At 38.7% G+C, this 16,289-nt stretch overlaps 1 long non-coding RNA gene across 1 annotated transcript in view; it reads left to right on the top strand.

Moving 5' to 3' along the window:
• The window catches only part of LOC120102288 (uncharacterized), a 33,182-nt gene extending 17,252 nt beyond the window's left edge, over positions 1-15,930 (top strand). The window contains exons 3-4 of the long non-coding RNA XR_005503615.2: positions 7,721-7,829; positions 15,705-15,930. This is a non-coding gene — a long non-coding RNA (uncharacterized LOC120102288). The remainder of the gene's footprint in view (positions 1-7,720; positions 7,830-15,704) is intronic.
• Positions 15,931-16,289: the final 359 nt, after the last annotated feature.

Here is a 16,289-nt window from a genome sequence, read left to right as displayed (position 1 = left end):
TGTTCCTGTATGGAGACCTTCATTATGTAAAGTTGTGAAGGTGAAGCCTGGATTTTTCTGGAGATCCCAAAATGATGGAGATGCCAGAGCTGTGGAAAACCTGCTGATGAATGCTGTTAACAGAGAGTGGATCAGTCCAAAAGAAAAATGTGTTGTAGTCAGCAAAGAGGAAAGGAGTTGGAGATCTGAAGAGTATTTTGACATCAGTTATAGAGCTAGAAAATCAACTTTGCCCAGCTGGTTTTCAGGCTTACTTTCATCCAATATTTTCTCACTATGCTTCCTTTTGGAGCACAGTGTATGTGTATGCTCCATATGTGTATATGTATATGTGTAATGTATATCCTGTGCTACTGCATTTTGGAAGTATGTGATTTATTTTTCATTTTAATTTTTATATGAATTACAGTTAAGAAATAATATGAGTTTCAAAATAGACTTTGAACTTTGCACTTTTTTTTTCCTTTGGTTACTTAGAGAAGCCCACAGGGCCTTGTTTTCTTTTTCTTTTTTTTTTCTTTCTTTTCTTTTTTTTTTATTAACTTGAGTATTTCTTATATACATTTCTATTTTTTTTTATTAACTTGAGTATTTCTTATATACATTTCGAGTGTTATTCCCTTTCCCGGTTTCCGGGCAAACATCCCCCTCCCCCCTCCCCTTCCTTATGGGTGTTCCCCTCCCAACCCTCCCCCCATTGCCGCCCTCCCCCCATAGACTAGTTCACTGGGGGTTCAGTCTTAGCAGGACCCAGGGCTTCCCCTTCCACTGGTGCTCTTACTAGGATATTCATTGCTACCTATGGGGTCAGAGTCCAGGGTCAGTCCATGTATAGTCTTTAGGTAGTGGCTTAGTCCCTGGAAGCTCTGGTTGCTTGGCATTGTTGTACTTTTGGGGTCTCGAGCCCCTTCAAGCTCTTCCAGTTCTTTCTCTGATTCCTTCAATAGGGGACCTATTCTCAGTTCAGTGGTTTGCTGCTGGCATTCGCCTCTATATTTGCTGTATTCTGGATGTGTCTCTCAGGAGCGATCTACATCCGGCTCCTGTCGGTCTGCACTTCTTTGCTTCATCCATCTTGTCTAATTGGGTGGCTGTATATGTATGGGCCACATGTGGGGCAGGCTCTGAATGGGTGTTCCTTCAGTCTCTGTTTTAATCTTTGCCTCTCCCTTCCCTGCCAAGGGTATTCTTTTTCCTCATTTAAAGAAGGAGTGAAGCATTCACATTTTGATCATCCGTCTTGAGTTTCGTTTGTTCTGGGGATCTAGGGTAATTCAAGCATTTGGGCTAATAGCCACTTATCAATGAGTGCATACCATGTATGTCTTTCTGTGATTGGGTTAGCTCACTCAGGATGATATTTTCCAGTTCCAACCATTTGCCTACGAATTTCATAAACTCGTTGTTTTTGATAGCTGAGTAATATTCCATTGTGTAGATGTACCACATTTTCTGTATCCATTCCTCTGTTGAAGGGCATCTGGGTTCTTTCCATTTTCTGGCTATTATAAATAAGGCTGCGATGAACATAGTGGAGCACGTGTCTCTTTTATATGTTGAGGCATCTTTTGGGTATATGCCCAAGAGAGGTATAGCTGGATCCTCAGGCAGTTCAATGTCCAATTTTCTGAGGAACCTCCACACTGATTTCCAGAATGGTTTTACCAGTCTGCAATCCCACCAACAATGGAGGAGTGTTCCTCTTTCTCCACATCCTTGCCAGCATCTGCTGTCACCTGAGTTTTTGATCTTAGCCAATCGCACTGGTGTGAGGTGAAATCTCAGGGTTGTTTTGATTTGCATTTCCCTTATGACTAAAGATGTTGAACATTTCTTTAGGTGTTTCTCAGCCATTCGGCATTCCTCAGCTGTGAATTCTTTGTTTAGCTCTGAACCCCATTTTTTAATAGGGTTATTTGTTTCCCTGCGGTCTAACTTCTTGAGTTCTTTGTATATTTTGGATATAAGGCCTCTATCTGTTGTAGGATTGGTAAAGATCTTTTCCCAATCTGTTGGTTGCCGTTTTGTCCTAACCACAGTGTCCTTTGCCTTACAGAAGCTTTGCAGTTTTATGAGATCCCATTTGTCGATTCTTGATCTTAGAGCTTAAGCCATTGGTGTTTTGTACAGGAAATTTTTTCCAGTGCCCATGTGTTCCAGATGCTTCCCTAGTTTTTCTTCTATTAGTTTGAGTGTGTCTGGTTTGATGTGGAGGTCCTTGATCCACTTGGACTTAAGCTTTGTACAGGGTGATAAGCATGGATCGATCTGCATTCTTCTACATGTTGCCCTCCAGTTGAAACAGCACCATTTGCTGAAAATGCTATCTTTTTTCCATTGGATGGTTTTGGCTCCTTTGTCAAAAATCAAGTGACCATAGGTGTGTGGGTTCATTTCTGGGTCTTCAATTCTATTCCATTGGTCTATCTGTCTGTCTCTGTACCAATACCATGCAGTTTTTATCACTATTGCTCTGTAATACTGCTTGAGTTCAGGGATAGTGATTCCCCCTGAAGTCCTTTTATTGATGAGGATAGCTTTAGCTATCCTGGGTTTTTTTGTTATTCCAGATGAGTTTGCAAATTGTTCTGTCTTACTCTTTGAAGAATTGGATTGGTATTTTGATGGGGATTGCATTGAATCTGTAGATTGCTTTTGGTAAAATGGCCATTTTTACTATATTAATACTGCCAATCCATGAGCATGGGAGATCTTTCTGTCTTCTGAGGTCTTCTTCAATTTCTTTCCTCAGTGTCTTGAAGTTCTTATTGTACAGATCTTTTACTTGCTTGGTTAAAGTCACACCGAGGTACTTTATATTATTTGGGTCTATTATGAAGGGTGTCGTTTCCCTAATTTCTTTCTCGGCTTGTTTCTCTTTTGTATAGAGGAAGGCAACTGATTTATTTGAGTTAATTTTATACCCAGCCACTTTGCTGAAGTTGTTTATCAGCTTTAGTAGTTCTCTGGTGGAACTTTTGGGATCACTTAAATATACTATCATGTCATCTGCAAATAGTGATATTTTGACCTCTTCTTTTCCGATCTGTATCCCTTTGATCTCCTTTTGTTGTCTGATTGCTCTGGCTAGAACTTCAAGAACTATATTGAATAAGTAGGGAGAGAGTGGGCAGCCTTGTCTAGTCCCTGATTTTAGTGGGATTGCTTCAAGTTTCTCTCCATTTAGTTTAATGTTAGCAACTGGTTTGCTGTATATGGCTTTTACTATGTTTAGGTATGGGCCTTGAATTCCTATTATTTCCAGGACTTTTATCATGAAGGGGTGTTGAATTTTGTCAAATGCTTTCTCAGCATCTAATGAAATGATCATGTGGTTCTGTTCTTTCAGTTTGTTTATATAATGGATCACGTTGATGGTTTTCCGTATATTAAACCATCCCTGCATGCCTGGGATGAAGCCTACTTGATCATGGTGGATGATTGTTTTGATGTGCTCTTGAATTCGGTTTGCCAGAATTTTATTGAGTATTTTTGCGTCGACATTCATAAGGGAAATTGGTCTGAAGTTCTCTTTCTTTGTTGTGTCTTTGTGTGGTTTAGGTATAAGAGTAATTGTGGCTTCGTAGAAGGAATTCGGTAGGGCTCCATCTGTTTCAATTTTGTGGAATAGTTTGGATAATATTGGTATGAGGTCTTCTATGAAGGTTTGATAGAATTCTGCACTAAACCCGTCTGGACCTGGGCTCTTTTTGGTTGGGAGACCTTTAATGACTGCTTCTATTTCCTTAGGAGTTATGGGGTTGTTTAACTGGTTTATCTGTTCCTGATTTAACTTCGATACCTGGTATCTGTCTAGAAAATTGTCCATTTCCTGAAGATTTTCAAATTTTGTTGAATATAGGTTTTTATAGTAAGATCTGATGATTTTTTGAATTTCCTCTGAATCTGTAGTTATGTCTCCCTTTTCATTTCTGATTTTGTTAATTTGGACGCACTCTCTGTGTCCTCTCGTTAGTCTGGCTAAGGGTTTATCTATCTTGTTGATTTTCTCAAAGAACCAACTTTTGGTTCTGTTGATTCTTTCTATGGTCCTTTTTGTTTCTACTTGGTTGATTTCAGCTCTGAGTTTGATTATTTCCTGCCTTCTACTCCTCCTGGGTGTATTTGCTTCTTTTTGTTCTAGAGCTTTTAGGTGTGCTGTCAAGCTGCTGACATATGCTCTTTCCTGTTTCTTTCTGCAGGCACTCAGCGCTATGAGTTTTCCTCTTAGCACAGCTTTCATTGTGTCCCATAAGTTTGGGTATGTTGTATCTTCATTTTCATTAAATTCTAAAAAGTTTTTAATTTCTTTCTTTATTTCTTCCTTGACCAGGTTATCATTGAGTAGAGCATTGTTCAATTTCCACGTATATGTGGGCATTCTTCCCTTATTGTTATTGAAGACCAGTTTTAGGCCGTGGTGGTCCGATAGCACGCATGGGATTATTTCTATCTTTCTGTACCTGTTGAGGCCCGTTTTTTGACCAATTATATGGTCAATTTCGGAGAAAGTACCATGAGGAGCTGAGAAGAAGGTATATCCTTTTGCTTTAGGATAGAATGTTCTATAAATATCCGTTAAGTCCGTTTGGCTCATGACTTCTCTTAGTCTGTCGACATCACTGTTTAATTTCTGTTTCCATGATCTGTCCATTGATGAGAGTGGGGTGTTGAAATCTCCCACTATTATTGTGTGAGGTGCAATGTGTGTTTTGAGCTTTAGTAAGGTTTCTTTTACGTATGTAGGTGCCCTTGTATTTGGGGCATAGATATTTAGGATTGAGAGTTCATCTTGGTTGATTTTTCCTTTGATGAATATGAAGTGTCCTTCCTTATCTTTTTTGATGACTTTTAATTGAAAATTGATTTTATTTGATATTAGAATGGCTACTCCAGCTTGCTTCTTCTGACCATTTGCTTGGAAAGTTGTTTTCCAGCCTTTCACTCTGAGGTAGTGTCTGTCTTTGTGTCTGAGGTGTGTTTCCTGTAGGCAGCAGAATGCAGGGTCCTCGTTGCGTATCCAGTTTGTTAATCTATGTCTTTTTATTGGGGAGTTGAGGCCATTGATATTGAGAGATATTAAGGAATAGTGATTATTGCTTCCCGTTATATTCATATTTGGATGTGAGGTTATGTTTGTGTGCTTTCATTCTCTTTGTTTTGTTGCCAAGACGATTAGTTTCTTGCTTCTTCTAGGGTATAGCTTGCCTCCTTATTTTGGGCTTTACCATTTATTATCCTTTGTAGTGCTGGATTTGTAGAAAGATATTTTGTAAATTTGGTTTTGTCATGGAATATCTTGGTTTCTCCATCAATGTTAATTGAGAGTTTTGCTGGATACAGTAACCTGGGCTGGCATTTTTGTTCTCTTAGGGTCTGTATAACATCAGTCCAGGATCTTCTGGCCTTCATAGTTTCTGGCGAGAAGTCTGGTGTGATTCTGATAGGTCTCCCTTTATATGTTACTTGACCTTTTTCCCTTACTGCTTTTAATATTCTTTCTTTATTTTGTGCGTTTGGTGTTTTGACAATTATGTGATGGGAGGTGTTTCTTTTCTGGTCCAATCTATTTGGAGTTCTGTAGGCTTCTTGTATGTCTATGGGTATCTCTTTTTTTAGGTTAGGGAAGTTTTCTTCTATGATTTTGTTGAAGATATTTACTGGTCCTTTGAGCTGGGAGTCTTCACTCTCTTCTATACCTATTATCCTTAGTTTTGATCTTCTCATTGAGTCCTGGATTTCCTGTATGTTTTGGACCAGTAGCTTTTTCCGCTTTACATTATCTTTGACAGTTGAGTCAATGATTTCTATGGAATCTTCTGCTCCTGAGATTCTCTCTTCCATCTCTTGTATTCTGTTGGTGAAGCTTGTATCTACAGCTCCTTGTCTCTTCTGTTGGTTTTCTATATCCAGGGTTGTTTCCATGTGTTCTTTCTTGATTGCTTCTATTTCCATTTTTAATTCCTTCAACTGTTTGATTGTGTTTTCCTGGAATTCTTTCAGGGATTTTTGCGATTCCTCTCTGTAGGCTTCTTCTTGTTTATTAATGTTTTCCTGTGTTTCCCTAAATGTGTTCATGTCTTTCTTGAAGTCCTCCAGCATCATGATCAAATATGATTTTGAAACTAGATCTTGCTTTTCTGGTGTGTTTGGATATTCCATGTTTGTTTTGGTGGGAGAATTGGGCTCCGATGATGGCATGTAGTCTTGGTTTCTGTTGCTTGGGTTCCTGCGCTTGCCTCTCGCCATCAGATTATCTCTAGTGTTACTTTGTTCTGCTATTTCTGACAGTGGCTAGACTGTCCTATAAGCCTGTGTGTCAGGAGTGCTGTAGACCTGTTTTCCTGGTTTCTTTCAGCCAGTTATGGGGACAGAGTGTTCTGCTTTCGGGCGCGTAGTTTTTCCTCTCTACAGGTCTTCAGCTGTTCCTGTGGGCCTGTGTCTTGAGTTCACCAGGCAGCTTTCTTGCAGCAGAAAATTTGGTCTTACCTGTGGTCCCGAGGCTCAGGTTCGCTCCTGGGGTGCTGCCCAGGGGCTCTCTGCAGTGGCAGCAACCAGGAAGACCTGTGCCGCCCCTTCCAGGAGCTTCAGTGCACCAGGGTTCCAGATGGCCTTTGGCTTTTTCCTCTGGCGTCTGAGATGTGTGTGCAGGGAGCAGTCTCTTCTGGTTTCCCAGGCTTGTCTGCCTCTCTGAAGGTTTAGCTCTCCCTCCCACGGGATTTGGGTGCAGAGAACTGTTTATCCGGTCTGTTTCTTTCAGGTTCCGGCGGTGTCTCAGGCGCAGGGGTCCTGCCGCTCCTGGGCCCTCCCCCACGGGAGCCCAGAGGCCTTATACAGTTTCCTCTTGGGCCAGGGATGTGGGCAGGGGTGAGCAGTGTTGGTGGTCTCTTCCGCTCTGCAGCCTCAGGAGTGCCCACCTGACCAGGCGGTTGGGTCTCTCTCTCACCGGGTCTGGGAGCAGAGAGCTGCTTCGGGCCGGGATCCGCGGGTGTGGGACTTCCGGTAAACACAGAACATGCCCGGTCCTAGTGAAATTCTGCTTCTGTGTGTCCCAAGCTCACCAGGCAGCTTTCTTGCAGCAGAAAATTTGGTCTTACCTGTGGTCCCGAGGCTCAGGTTTGCTCGTGGGGTGCTGCCCAGGGGCTCTCTGCAGCGGCAGCAACCAGGAAGCGAACTTTGCACTTTTATACAAGGTTGAGAAAGTTAGACTATAGAGACTTTTAATGTTGCACTAAATGCATTTTTATGATGACAGGGCTTCAACTCTATGGGGGTCAGGGAAGAAATATGATGGTTTGAATAATAGAAAGTATCAGGTCTCTTGAGCTGGAGTTAGGGACAGACAAGATGAATTAGAGGTATCTTAAATACTAGAATAGAGAGATGCAATTAGAAAATAGAGAGCTAGGGCATGCCAGTCTGCCAGCTCCAATCATATCAGATATGTCTGAAAGCAAAAATCATAAATAAATGAAATGAGTACAAAGTCCAACTGTTATAAAAAACTAATATATACATAGTCTAAATCATAATAGAAATTTTTAGAATATACAAACACATTTTTAATTTCATAAGAAATATTCCAATCCAAAATTGATTGTGTAACAAATGATGTTCTTAAAAAAAGATATCCAAATGCGTATTAAATTTTTTTTTAATATTCAACACCCTTTATCCCTCATGGAAATGAAAGACTACTTTATATTTTACCTTACTTTAGCCAGAGTGGCCATCATCAAGAGGACAACAAATACTGGTGAGGATATGAGGAAAAGGGAAACTTCCTGTATTACTGAAGGAATATAAATTGGTACATCCACAGAAAACAGGTAAGGCTAAATTCAGAACTACTATATGATCCAGGTAGAGCAAGTCTAGACATATGAGCAAGGGACATCACAGCCTATGACAGAGACACCTACTCACTACAGACAAAAGATGGAGTCAGTCTAAATGTCAATCAACTGGTAGAAGGCTAATGAAATATAGGATCTTATACAATGCAACTTTGAACAGATTAAATTTTGAGCATTTTACGAAAATGTGTTAAACGTGATAATACTATAACAAGTGTGGCAATCTAGGCCCAGAAAGACAAATGCCATGTGTTTTCTCCCATGGATGGATCTGAGAGTTGAAGATTTGAAATTTTGTATTTAAGTTGGAGGAAATGTTTATAGAGTAAAAGAATAAATTATACTGCTCTAAGAAGTCAATTTTTTTAATTTTTATTTTTCTTGGATATTTTATGTATTTACATTTTAGATATTATTCCCTTTCAACCTTCTCCCATAACCCCACTCCACCCCCCTGATCCTATGAGAATGCTCCCACTCCAACCCACCCACTTCAACCTCAATGTCCTGGCTCTGGCATTAACCTGCATTGAGGAAATGAGCCTTCACAGGGCCAAGATCTTTTCCTTCTAATGATGCTGGACAATGCCTTCTTCTGCTACCTATGTGGCAGGAGTCATGCGCTTTTCCCATGCAAATTCATTGGTTGGTGGTTTAGAATCTGGGAGCTGTGGTGGGGTCTGGTTGGTTGATATTGTTGTTCTTTTTATGGGGTTGCAAGACTTTTCAGCTACTTCTGTCTTTTCTCTAACTCCTCTGCTGGTGTCCCCTTGTTCAGTCCAATCATCTGAAACCATCCTCATATGTATCAGTAGGGCTCTGGCAGAGCCTCTCAGAAGATACCTATATTTGATTCCTATCAGCAAGCACTTCTTGGCATCAACAATAGTGACTGGTTTTGTTTGCTGCATATGGGATAGATCCCCGGTGGGACAAGCTCTGGATGTCATTTTCTTTAGTCCCTGCTCCACTCGTTCTCCCTATATTTCCTCCTGTGAGTATTTCCCCCTTATAAGAAGGAATGAAGCATGCACATTTTGGTCTTAATTCTGCATGGACTTCAGATGATCTGTGAATTTTTTCTTAGGTATTCCAAATTTTTGGTCTAATATCCATTTATCAACAAGTGGATACCATGTATGTTCTTTTGTGATTGGGTTACCTCATTCAGGATGATTTTTCTAGTTCCATCTATTTGCCTATGCATTTCATGTAGTCATTGTTTTTAATAGCTGAGTAGTACTCCATTGTGTAACTTTCTATATCCATTCCTCTGTTGGAGGACATCTGGGTTCTTTCCAGCTTCTGGCTATTATAAATAAGACTGCTATGAAGCTAGTGGAGTATGGGTCTTTGTTATACGTTGGAGCATCTTTTCAGTGCATGTCCAGGAGTAGTATAGCTGGGTCCTCAGGTAGTACAATGTCCAATTTTCTGAGAAACCTCCAGACTGATTTCCAGATTATTTATACTACCTTGAAATCCCACCAACAGTGGAGGAGTGTTCCTATTTTTGCACTCCATTGCTAGAATCTTCTGTCATCTGAGATTTTGATCTTAGCTATTCTGACTGATGTGTGGTAGTATCTCAGGATTTTTATACTTTGTATTTCCCTGATGATGAAGGATGTTGAATATTTTTAGTTGCTTCTCAGCAATTCTATATTCCTAAGTTGAGAATCCTTTATTTAGCTCTGAACCACATTTTTAAAAGAGTTAATTGATTTTCTAGAGTTTAATTTCTTAAGTTCTTTGTATATATTGGTTATTAACCCTATGTCTGATGTAGATCTTTGCCCAATCAGTTGGTTGCTGTTTTGTCCTAATGACAAGGTCCTTTACCTTACAGAATCTTTGCAGTTTTATTCCATTTGTCAATTCTTGATCTTAAAGCATAAGCCATTGGTGTTCTCTTCAGGACATTTTGTCCTGTGCCTATATGTTTGAGGCTCATCCCCACTTTCTCTACTATTAGTTTGAGTGTATCTGGTTTTATGTGGAGGTCTTTGATACAACTGAACATGCATTTTGTACAAAGATTTAAGAATCAGTCAATGTATATTCTTCTACATGTTGACCTCCAGTTGAACCAGCACCATTTTTGAAAATGCTGTCCTTTTTTCATTGAATAGTTATAGTTTCTTTGTCAAATATCAAGTAAATATGGTGTGTGGGTTCATTTCTGGGTCTTCAATTCTATTCCCTTCATCTAACTGCTTGTCTCTGTACCAAAACCATTCACATTTTAATCATGTTTGCTTTGTAATACTGCTTGAGGTCAGGGATAGTGATTCTCCCAGAAGTTCTTTTATTGTTGAGAATATTTTTTCTGATCCTCTATTTTTTTTTGGTATTCCAAATGAAATTGCAAATTTCTTTTTCTAATTCTAGGAAGAAATGATTTGGAGTTTTCATGGGGATTGAATTGAATATGTAGATTGCTTTCAGCAAGATGGCCATTTTTACTATATTCATTCTGCTAATCCATGAGCATGGGAGATATTTCCATCTTCTGAGACCTTCTTCGATTTTTTTTTCTTCAGAGACTTGAAGTTCTTGTCATAGAGATCGTTGACATGCTTGTTTAGAGTCACAATGAGGTATTTATATTATTTGTGGAAATTGTGAAGGGTGTCATTTCCCTAATATCTTTCTCAGGTTGTTTTTCCTTTGAGTAGAGGAAGTCTACTGATTTGTTTGAGTTAATTTTATATCAAGCAATTTGCTGAAGTTATTTATCAGCTGTAGGAGACTTCTTGTGGAATTTTTGGGGCCACTTATGTGTACTCTTATATAATCTTCAAATAATGATATTTTGAGTTCTTCCTTTTCAATTTGTATCCCTTTGACTTTTTTGTTGTCTAATTGCTCTGGCTAGGACTTTACATACTATATTGAATAGATAGGGAGAGAGTGGGCAGGCTAGTCTGGTCTTTGATTTTAATGGGATTGGTTTAAGTTTCTCTCCATTTAGTTTGATGTTGGTTAGTTGTTTGTTGTATATTGCTTTTACTATATTCAGAGATGGGCCTTGAATTCCGGATCTTTTCAAGGCTTTTATCATGAAGGGTTGTTGAATTTTTACAAATGGTTTCTCACCATCTAATGAAATGATCATGTGGTTGTTTGAGTTTATTTATATAGTGGATTATGTTGATAGATTTCTATATATTGTATATATTGTACCATCCTGCATCCCTGGGATGAAGCTTACTTGATCATGATGGATGATTGTTTTCATGTGTTCTTGGATTCGGTTTGCGAGAATTTTATTGAGTATTTTTGCAGTGATATGCATGAGGAACTTTGGTTTGAAGTTTTCTTTCTTTATAGGATTTTTGTGTGGTTTAGGTATAAGTATAATTGTGGCTTCAAAGAATAAATTGTGGAGTGTTCCTTCTGTTTCTATTTTGTGGAATAGTTTCACCCAAAATTTCAGTGCCAGATTTGAGAAAATTCTTTTGGTGGTGTTGATATAGATTCTCAGGAAACTCCCAAAACATGTATAGGCTATTGTCACTGTTTATGGATTACCACTTAATGTAGATAATAAACACCTATTGCTGAAGATACAATGTGCCATAGATACATCACACAGACAAATCAAGCTAGAACTGAGTACTCATTTTGCCAGAAGTGCTAGGCAGCCTATTAAAAGAGGAAAAATATCAATTATCTCACAGACATATGGACCCTAACTACTGTAATAGTGACTTCATTGGCAAGAAAAGCCAATGACACAATTGAGGCATAGATTTTCTGGGGGTATGTAATGACTTGCTGGTTTAACTTGATGTCCACTTTATAGGAAGGTATTATAAACCTAGTCGAATTCTGTACCTGGAGAGATTGCAGATTCTATGTGAGGACCTGTACTCATGTTTTACTGGATATGTAAGCAGCAAATTGTTTTTAAAATACTTATGTTTATGCATATAGACTAGTTTAGATTTCCATGTCCTTCAGAGAAACTTCTTTTGGCAGTGGGTAATTGTCAAACCGTCAAGACAAACTTATAACTGGTCTAAGTGCTGAGAACATATCATCTTTGAATATGAAGTGGCATATCTCAATTGCACTGATTCCCAGAAGAGAACATAGAATGACCATGAAAGCTAGGGGGAGAGGAGAAGTGAAGGGATGTTCTGCTTCTAGATATGCCATGGCTAATACCATTATGGCACAGAAGGCATGAACACCTCTTGAAGTTCTGCAGGGTAAGAGACAGGCAAAGTGATAGAGGGGCATAAGGAAGGAAGGACACTTGTTGGAAAGAAGGGTGTTGGACGGAGAAGAAGGGGAGGGCAGAACATACTAAAGGCTAAACAGTAATCACAGTGTGTCACACACACAGACACACAGACACACACACACACACATCCCTATGAAATTATCAAAACAACTTTGTTAAAGCAAAAAGAAACTTGTTTAGGCTATGGAAGCAAAGGACTCTGGCAAAAGGGCAGAGGGATGTGACAGGGGCAGGATAGGAACCTCTGACGGAGTTTGTTCAAAATACATTATGTAAGTGCATGAAATTTTACTTATCTTGTATAGTACCATAAACTATGGATATGAAAAGTAGCAGAAATAAATAAGCTTAAACCTTGGTTGTCTTGGCAATATTAATCAAACATGGTTATAAAGTTAAGTTTATTTCTTTTTATATTAGTATATTTTATTATTGTGAAAGACAAAGAGAAATAATCTAAACATCCCAAGAGCTACACATAATCCTGGTTCTCATACTCTAAAACATAAGAGTGGAGGAAAGAGTAGCTAAGTAAGCTGAGAGTGAACACAGTGACACTTTGGGAAAGGCTGGGTCATGCCAAGCTGTCCTCTGGCAGTTTAGTATTGCAGTTCCCTGGAGTCTTTGGAATGGATCTGAGCAGGACCTTCTCTCTGTTCACTCACTTTTGAATGTTGAGATTCCTGTAGGACCACCACAAGCTACCCACTCACTTGGTGTCACTATTAACATTGGTTTTAGTTGGGATGTGATGAAGAGATGTAAAGTGTAAGTATATAAATAAAGTCATCCTGAATATTTAGCTACAGCTCTCTTTTCCTTTCTCAGATGTCAACAACAGCAACAAACCAAAGGATTGATGACGCATATGGCAAGCAGTTTGAGAGAATCAGAATGTTTTGTTCTCTTCCATCTGAGTCCTTTTATGTCTCTAGATGCCCTCTTGCCTGTATCCTCTCCAATGTACTGTGTCATCAGTCCTTCTGGTTTAAGTATTTCTAGACAGTTTGTAATAGTTTGCCACTGTTGCTTTTGGTTGTCTTTTCCTATGACTAGTGAAGAGAGGCATCAATTTACATGCTTGTTATTCAGCTCATATTGTGACCTCTAAGATCCTTAGTCTTCTATAACATTGTCCTGAAATTACTAAAATCAGGGCAAGGTAGAATGGAAGTTCCTGGGTCTAATGCATAGTCTATACTCTGGGACAGTGGTCTCTTGCTTTATCAGAAATGCTTTAACAGGATTTTGATACTGTGTGACATGCCTTTTCATTTGCTAGGGTAGGAAGCTTCCTATAGAATCTCAGGTATTTGAAACTCAAATGTCAGTCTGCAATGCTTTGTAAGTTGATGAACTGGAGGTACTGCATAGTAGAGTGAACACAGTCAGTGGGGAACCCTGTCACTGCTTTGGAAGAGGATTATGGAGCCATGAAACTAATTTTCTTCTTTATTTCAATTTTCAGTTTCCAGAAAAGTCTTTAAGTCTGTTGGTAAGGTTTATTGCATTTATAAAATTACTTATTTTGAAACGTCCCTGAATCTGTGGATTAAAGCCAACTTGATCACAATGGATGGATGATCTTTTTGATATATGTCTATTCAGCTTTCAAATATTTAAAAATAATTTTATATTGATGTTCATAAAGGAGATTGATGTTTTGTTTTTATTGTTATTCTTTTCAGGGTATCCCAAAGTTCCTGCATATTCCTTTCATGTGTTTAAAGGTCATTATCACATCATTTTCTTTCACTAATTTGTCTAAATCCTCTATTTTATCTTCAAGTCCTGATATTATTTCATCCATCTCTTCCATTCTACTTGTCAGGCTATCTCATTAGAATTTCTCAGTTGTATCTTCATTTCAGCTTGAATTCGCTTCAGTAGCTCTCCTTTCTTGAACCCATTTTTCAAATCCTGCTTTTAGTTCATAATCTAATTCAGCTGTTTTATATGTTTTCTTGAACTTCAAATAAAAGTTTATTTTTCACTGTTATGTCCATTCATTTGTTTGCCTGTGTCCTCTTTGATTTCCTTGAATTTTATAATCATATTTTAATTGTTATATTAAATTATGTGTCGTGGGTTCCATTTAAATAATTCCCATAGGAGGAAATGTCGGTGGGACTGGCAGATATATTAGGAGGGTTATTTTGTCTTAGTCGTTTTTAATGTCTGTATTATTTTGTGGTGGGATATATGATGTCTTAGTTTTGGGCTTCACTGCTACGAAGACTCCATGACCAAGGCAACTCTATTAAAGGACAACATTTGATTGGGGCTGGCTTACAGGTTGAAAGTTTCATGACAGGAAGCATATCAGTTTCCAGGCAGGCATGGTGCCAGAGAAACTGAGAGTTCTACATCTTCATCCAAAGGAAGCCAGGAATGGACTATCCTCAGGTAACTTGGAAAAGGGTCTTCCACAGTGACACACTTCCTTCAAAAGGATGATATGTCCTTCAACAAGGTCATACATGCTAAGACTGACATCCCCACCCCCGACCAAGCATATTCAAACTATCACATATGTGTAATATTTATTTTGTTGGTTGTGTGTCAGCTATGAGTCCATCATGTCTATTTTGAGTGGGGTGTTTTGTTCTGCTTTCCCTGTTGCCTGATTAATTGATTTCAGGTCAGGTAGGAGAACCAAGCAGATGAGCAGATAAGACCTTCAGAAACTTACTGTTGATTATTAATTAGGGAGATTGAAGTGACTCCAATTCACTTGTAACTGGTATGATGTGATTTTAAGAGTCAAGTGAGATTGCATGAGTGAAGTCCCAGCTGCGTTTGAGTCTGGAAAGGTAGCACTGCCCAATGAAACAGGAAGACTTTCTAAAACAGCATAGGAATGTAGCTTTCAGGTGGTCCTGAGTCTGTGGGATAGCATATGGGGAAGATTCTTGGAAGAATGTTTGTGGAGGGTCATAGGTTAAGAGAGCTTCCACATGTTGTTTCTTCCTTAGGCCTAAATAGGCTACATGAATGGGCATCTCAGAATGTATGTCCTGGATCAGATATGGCAGGAGAACCTATAGATATGATTTCATTTGAGTCTGGTCCCAGAAGAGTGGAATTAGGGTTATTCCATGGCTTAGACTAATTCCCAGTTTGTAAATACTTTAGTTGTAAGAGGTTTCCATCCAATATTTTCAAACGTGTTAACCTCATATTTCAAAAAATAATGAAAGATGAGAATAGGTGAAAACAGAGGAGAAGAAAGATACAATAAATGGGGACTAAGAGAACAGGATCGAAGAGTAGAGAGGAAGTATAGATGTGTTAGATTTATTTTGAGTGCCAGGCAGTGTGTTCCTTCTTAGAAAAAAAGAAAGAAAATAGCTTTGTGCATAGTGGTGGGGGATGATGGCTTTAAGTAGAAATATACAAATATTCTATTACCCTCAGTCACTCAGTATAATAATTTGTCAGGTTATAATCACATTCAATTCTTAAAAACTAAGTTCTGACAATATGGCTTTCAATGGCTTCTTTCCTCACAACCAAATTGAACAGGTGAAACTTTGACTGAAGCAGTCAGAAACATTTAAATTGGAGTGTCTGAGAGCTCTTTTTCTTTTTCACAGACCTTCTTCATGGGAGTTCATCCTTTCCCTTCCATCACAGGAAAGTAGGGAGGTAAGAGTAATGGAAGAGAAGGCTTTCCACCTGAATCACTACTTTAAAGAACTTTCCATGGAGAGTCAGTCCATCACTTGTCACTATGTTTCATTAGCCATCTAGTAGCAGGAATATTTGGAAATATTTTTTAACAAACTGTTTTTTAAGATATAATTTATTTTATGTGTGTGGTTATTTTATGTGCAGTGTATGCATACCACACTAAAACAAGCACCTTTCAGAGTCTCTGTTTCAGTGTTATACTATAATTAAAAGTATATTCTGACCAGTTCATTACCTTGGTTACACCCCTTCAGTGAGTTTTAATTACAGACAATATAAGGCAGGAAAGGTTAAGCACAGCTAAACCAGCCTTGTCTGCTTCTCATTCACACTCAGCCTATGTTAGTCGTCAGAATTCACTGATAAGTCACTGTGCTTGAGGTGTTGGTTCCTTGGAAAGCTCACCCCTGACTATTCTGATAATTTCACTTTATTCCTTAATGCTGGAATGACACACTGGCCTCTCCTGGACACTACTCTACTTATCT

Source organism: Rattus norvegicus, chromosome 4 (genome assembly GCF_036323735.1).
Source record: "Rattus norvegicus strain BN/NHsdMcwi chromosome 4, GRCr8, whole genome shotgun sequence".
Lineage (NCBI taxonomy): Eukaryota > Metazoa > Chordata > Mammalia > Rodentia > Muridae > Rattus > Rattus norvegicus.
This window is presented reverse-complemented; position numbering and strand designations above follow the sequence as displayed.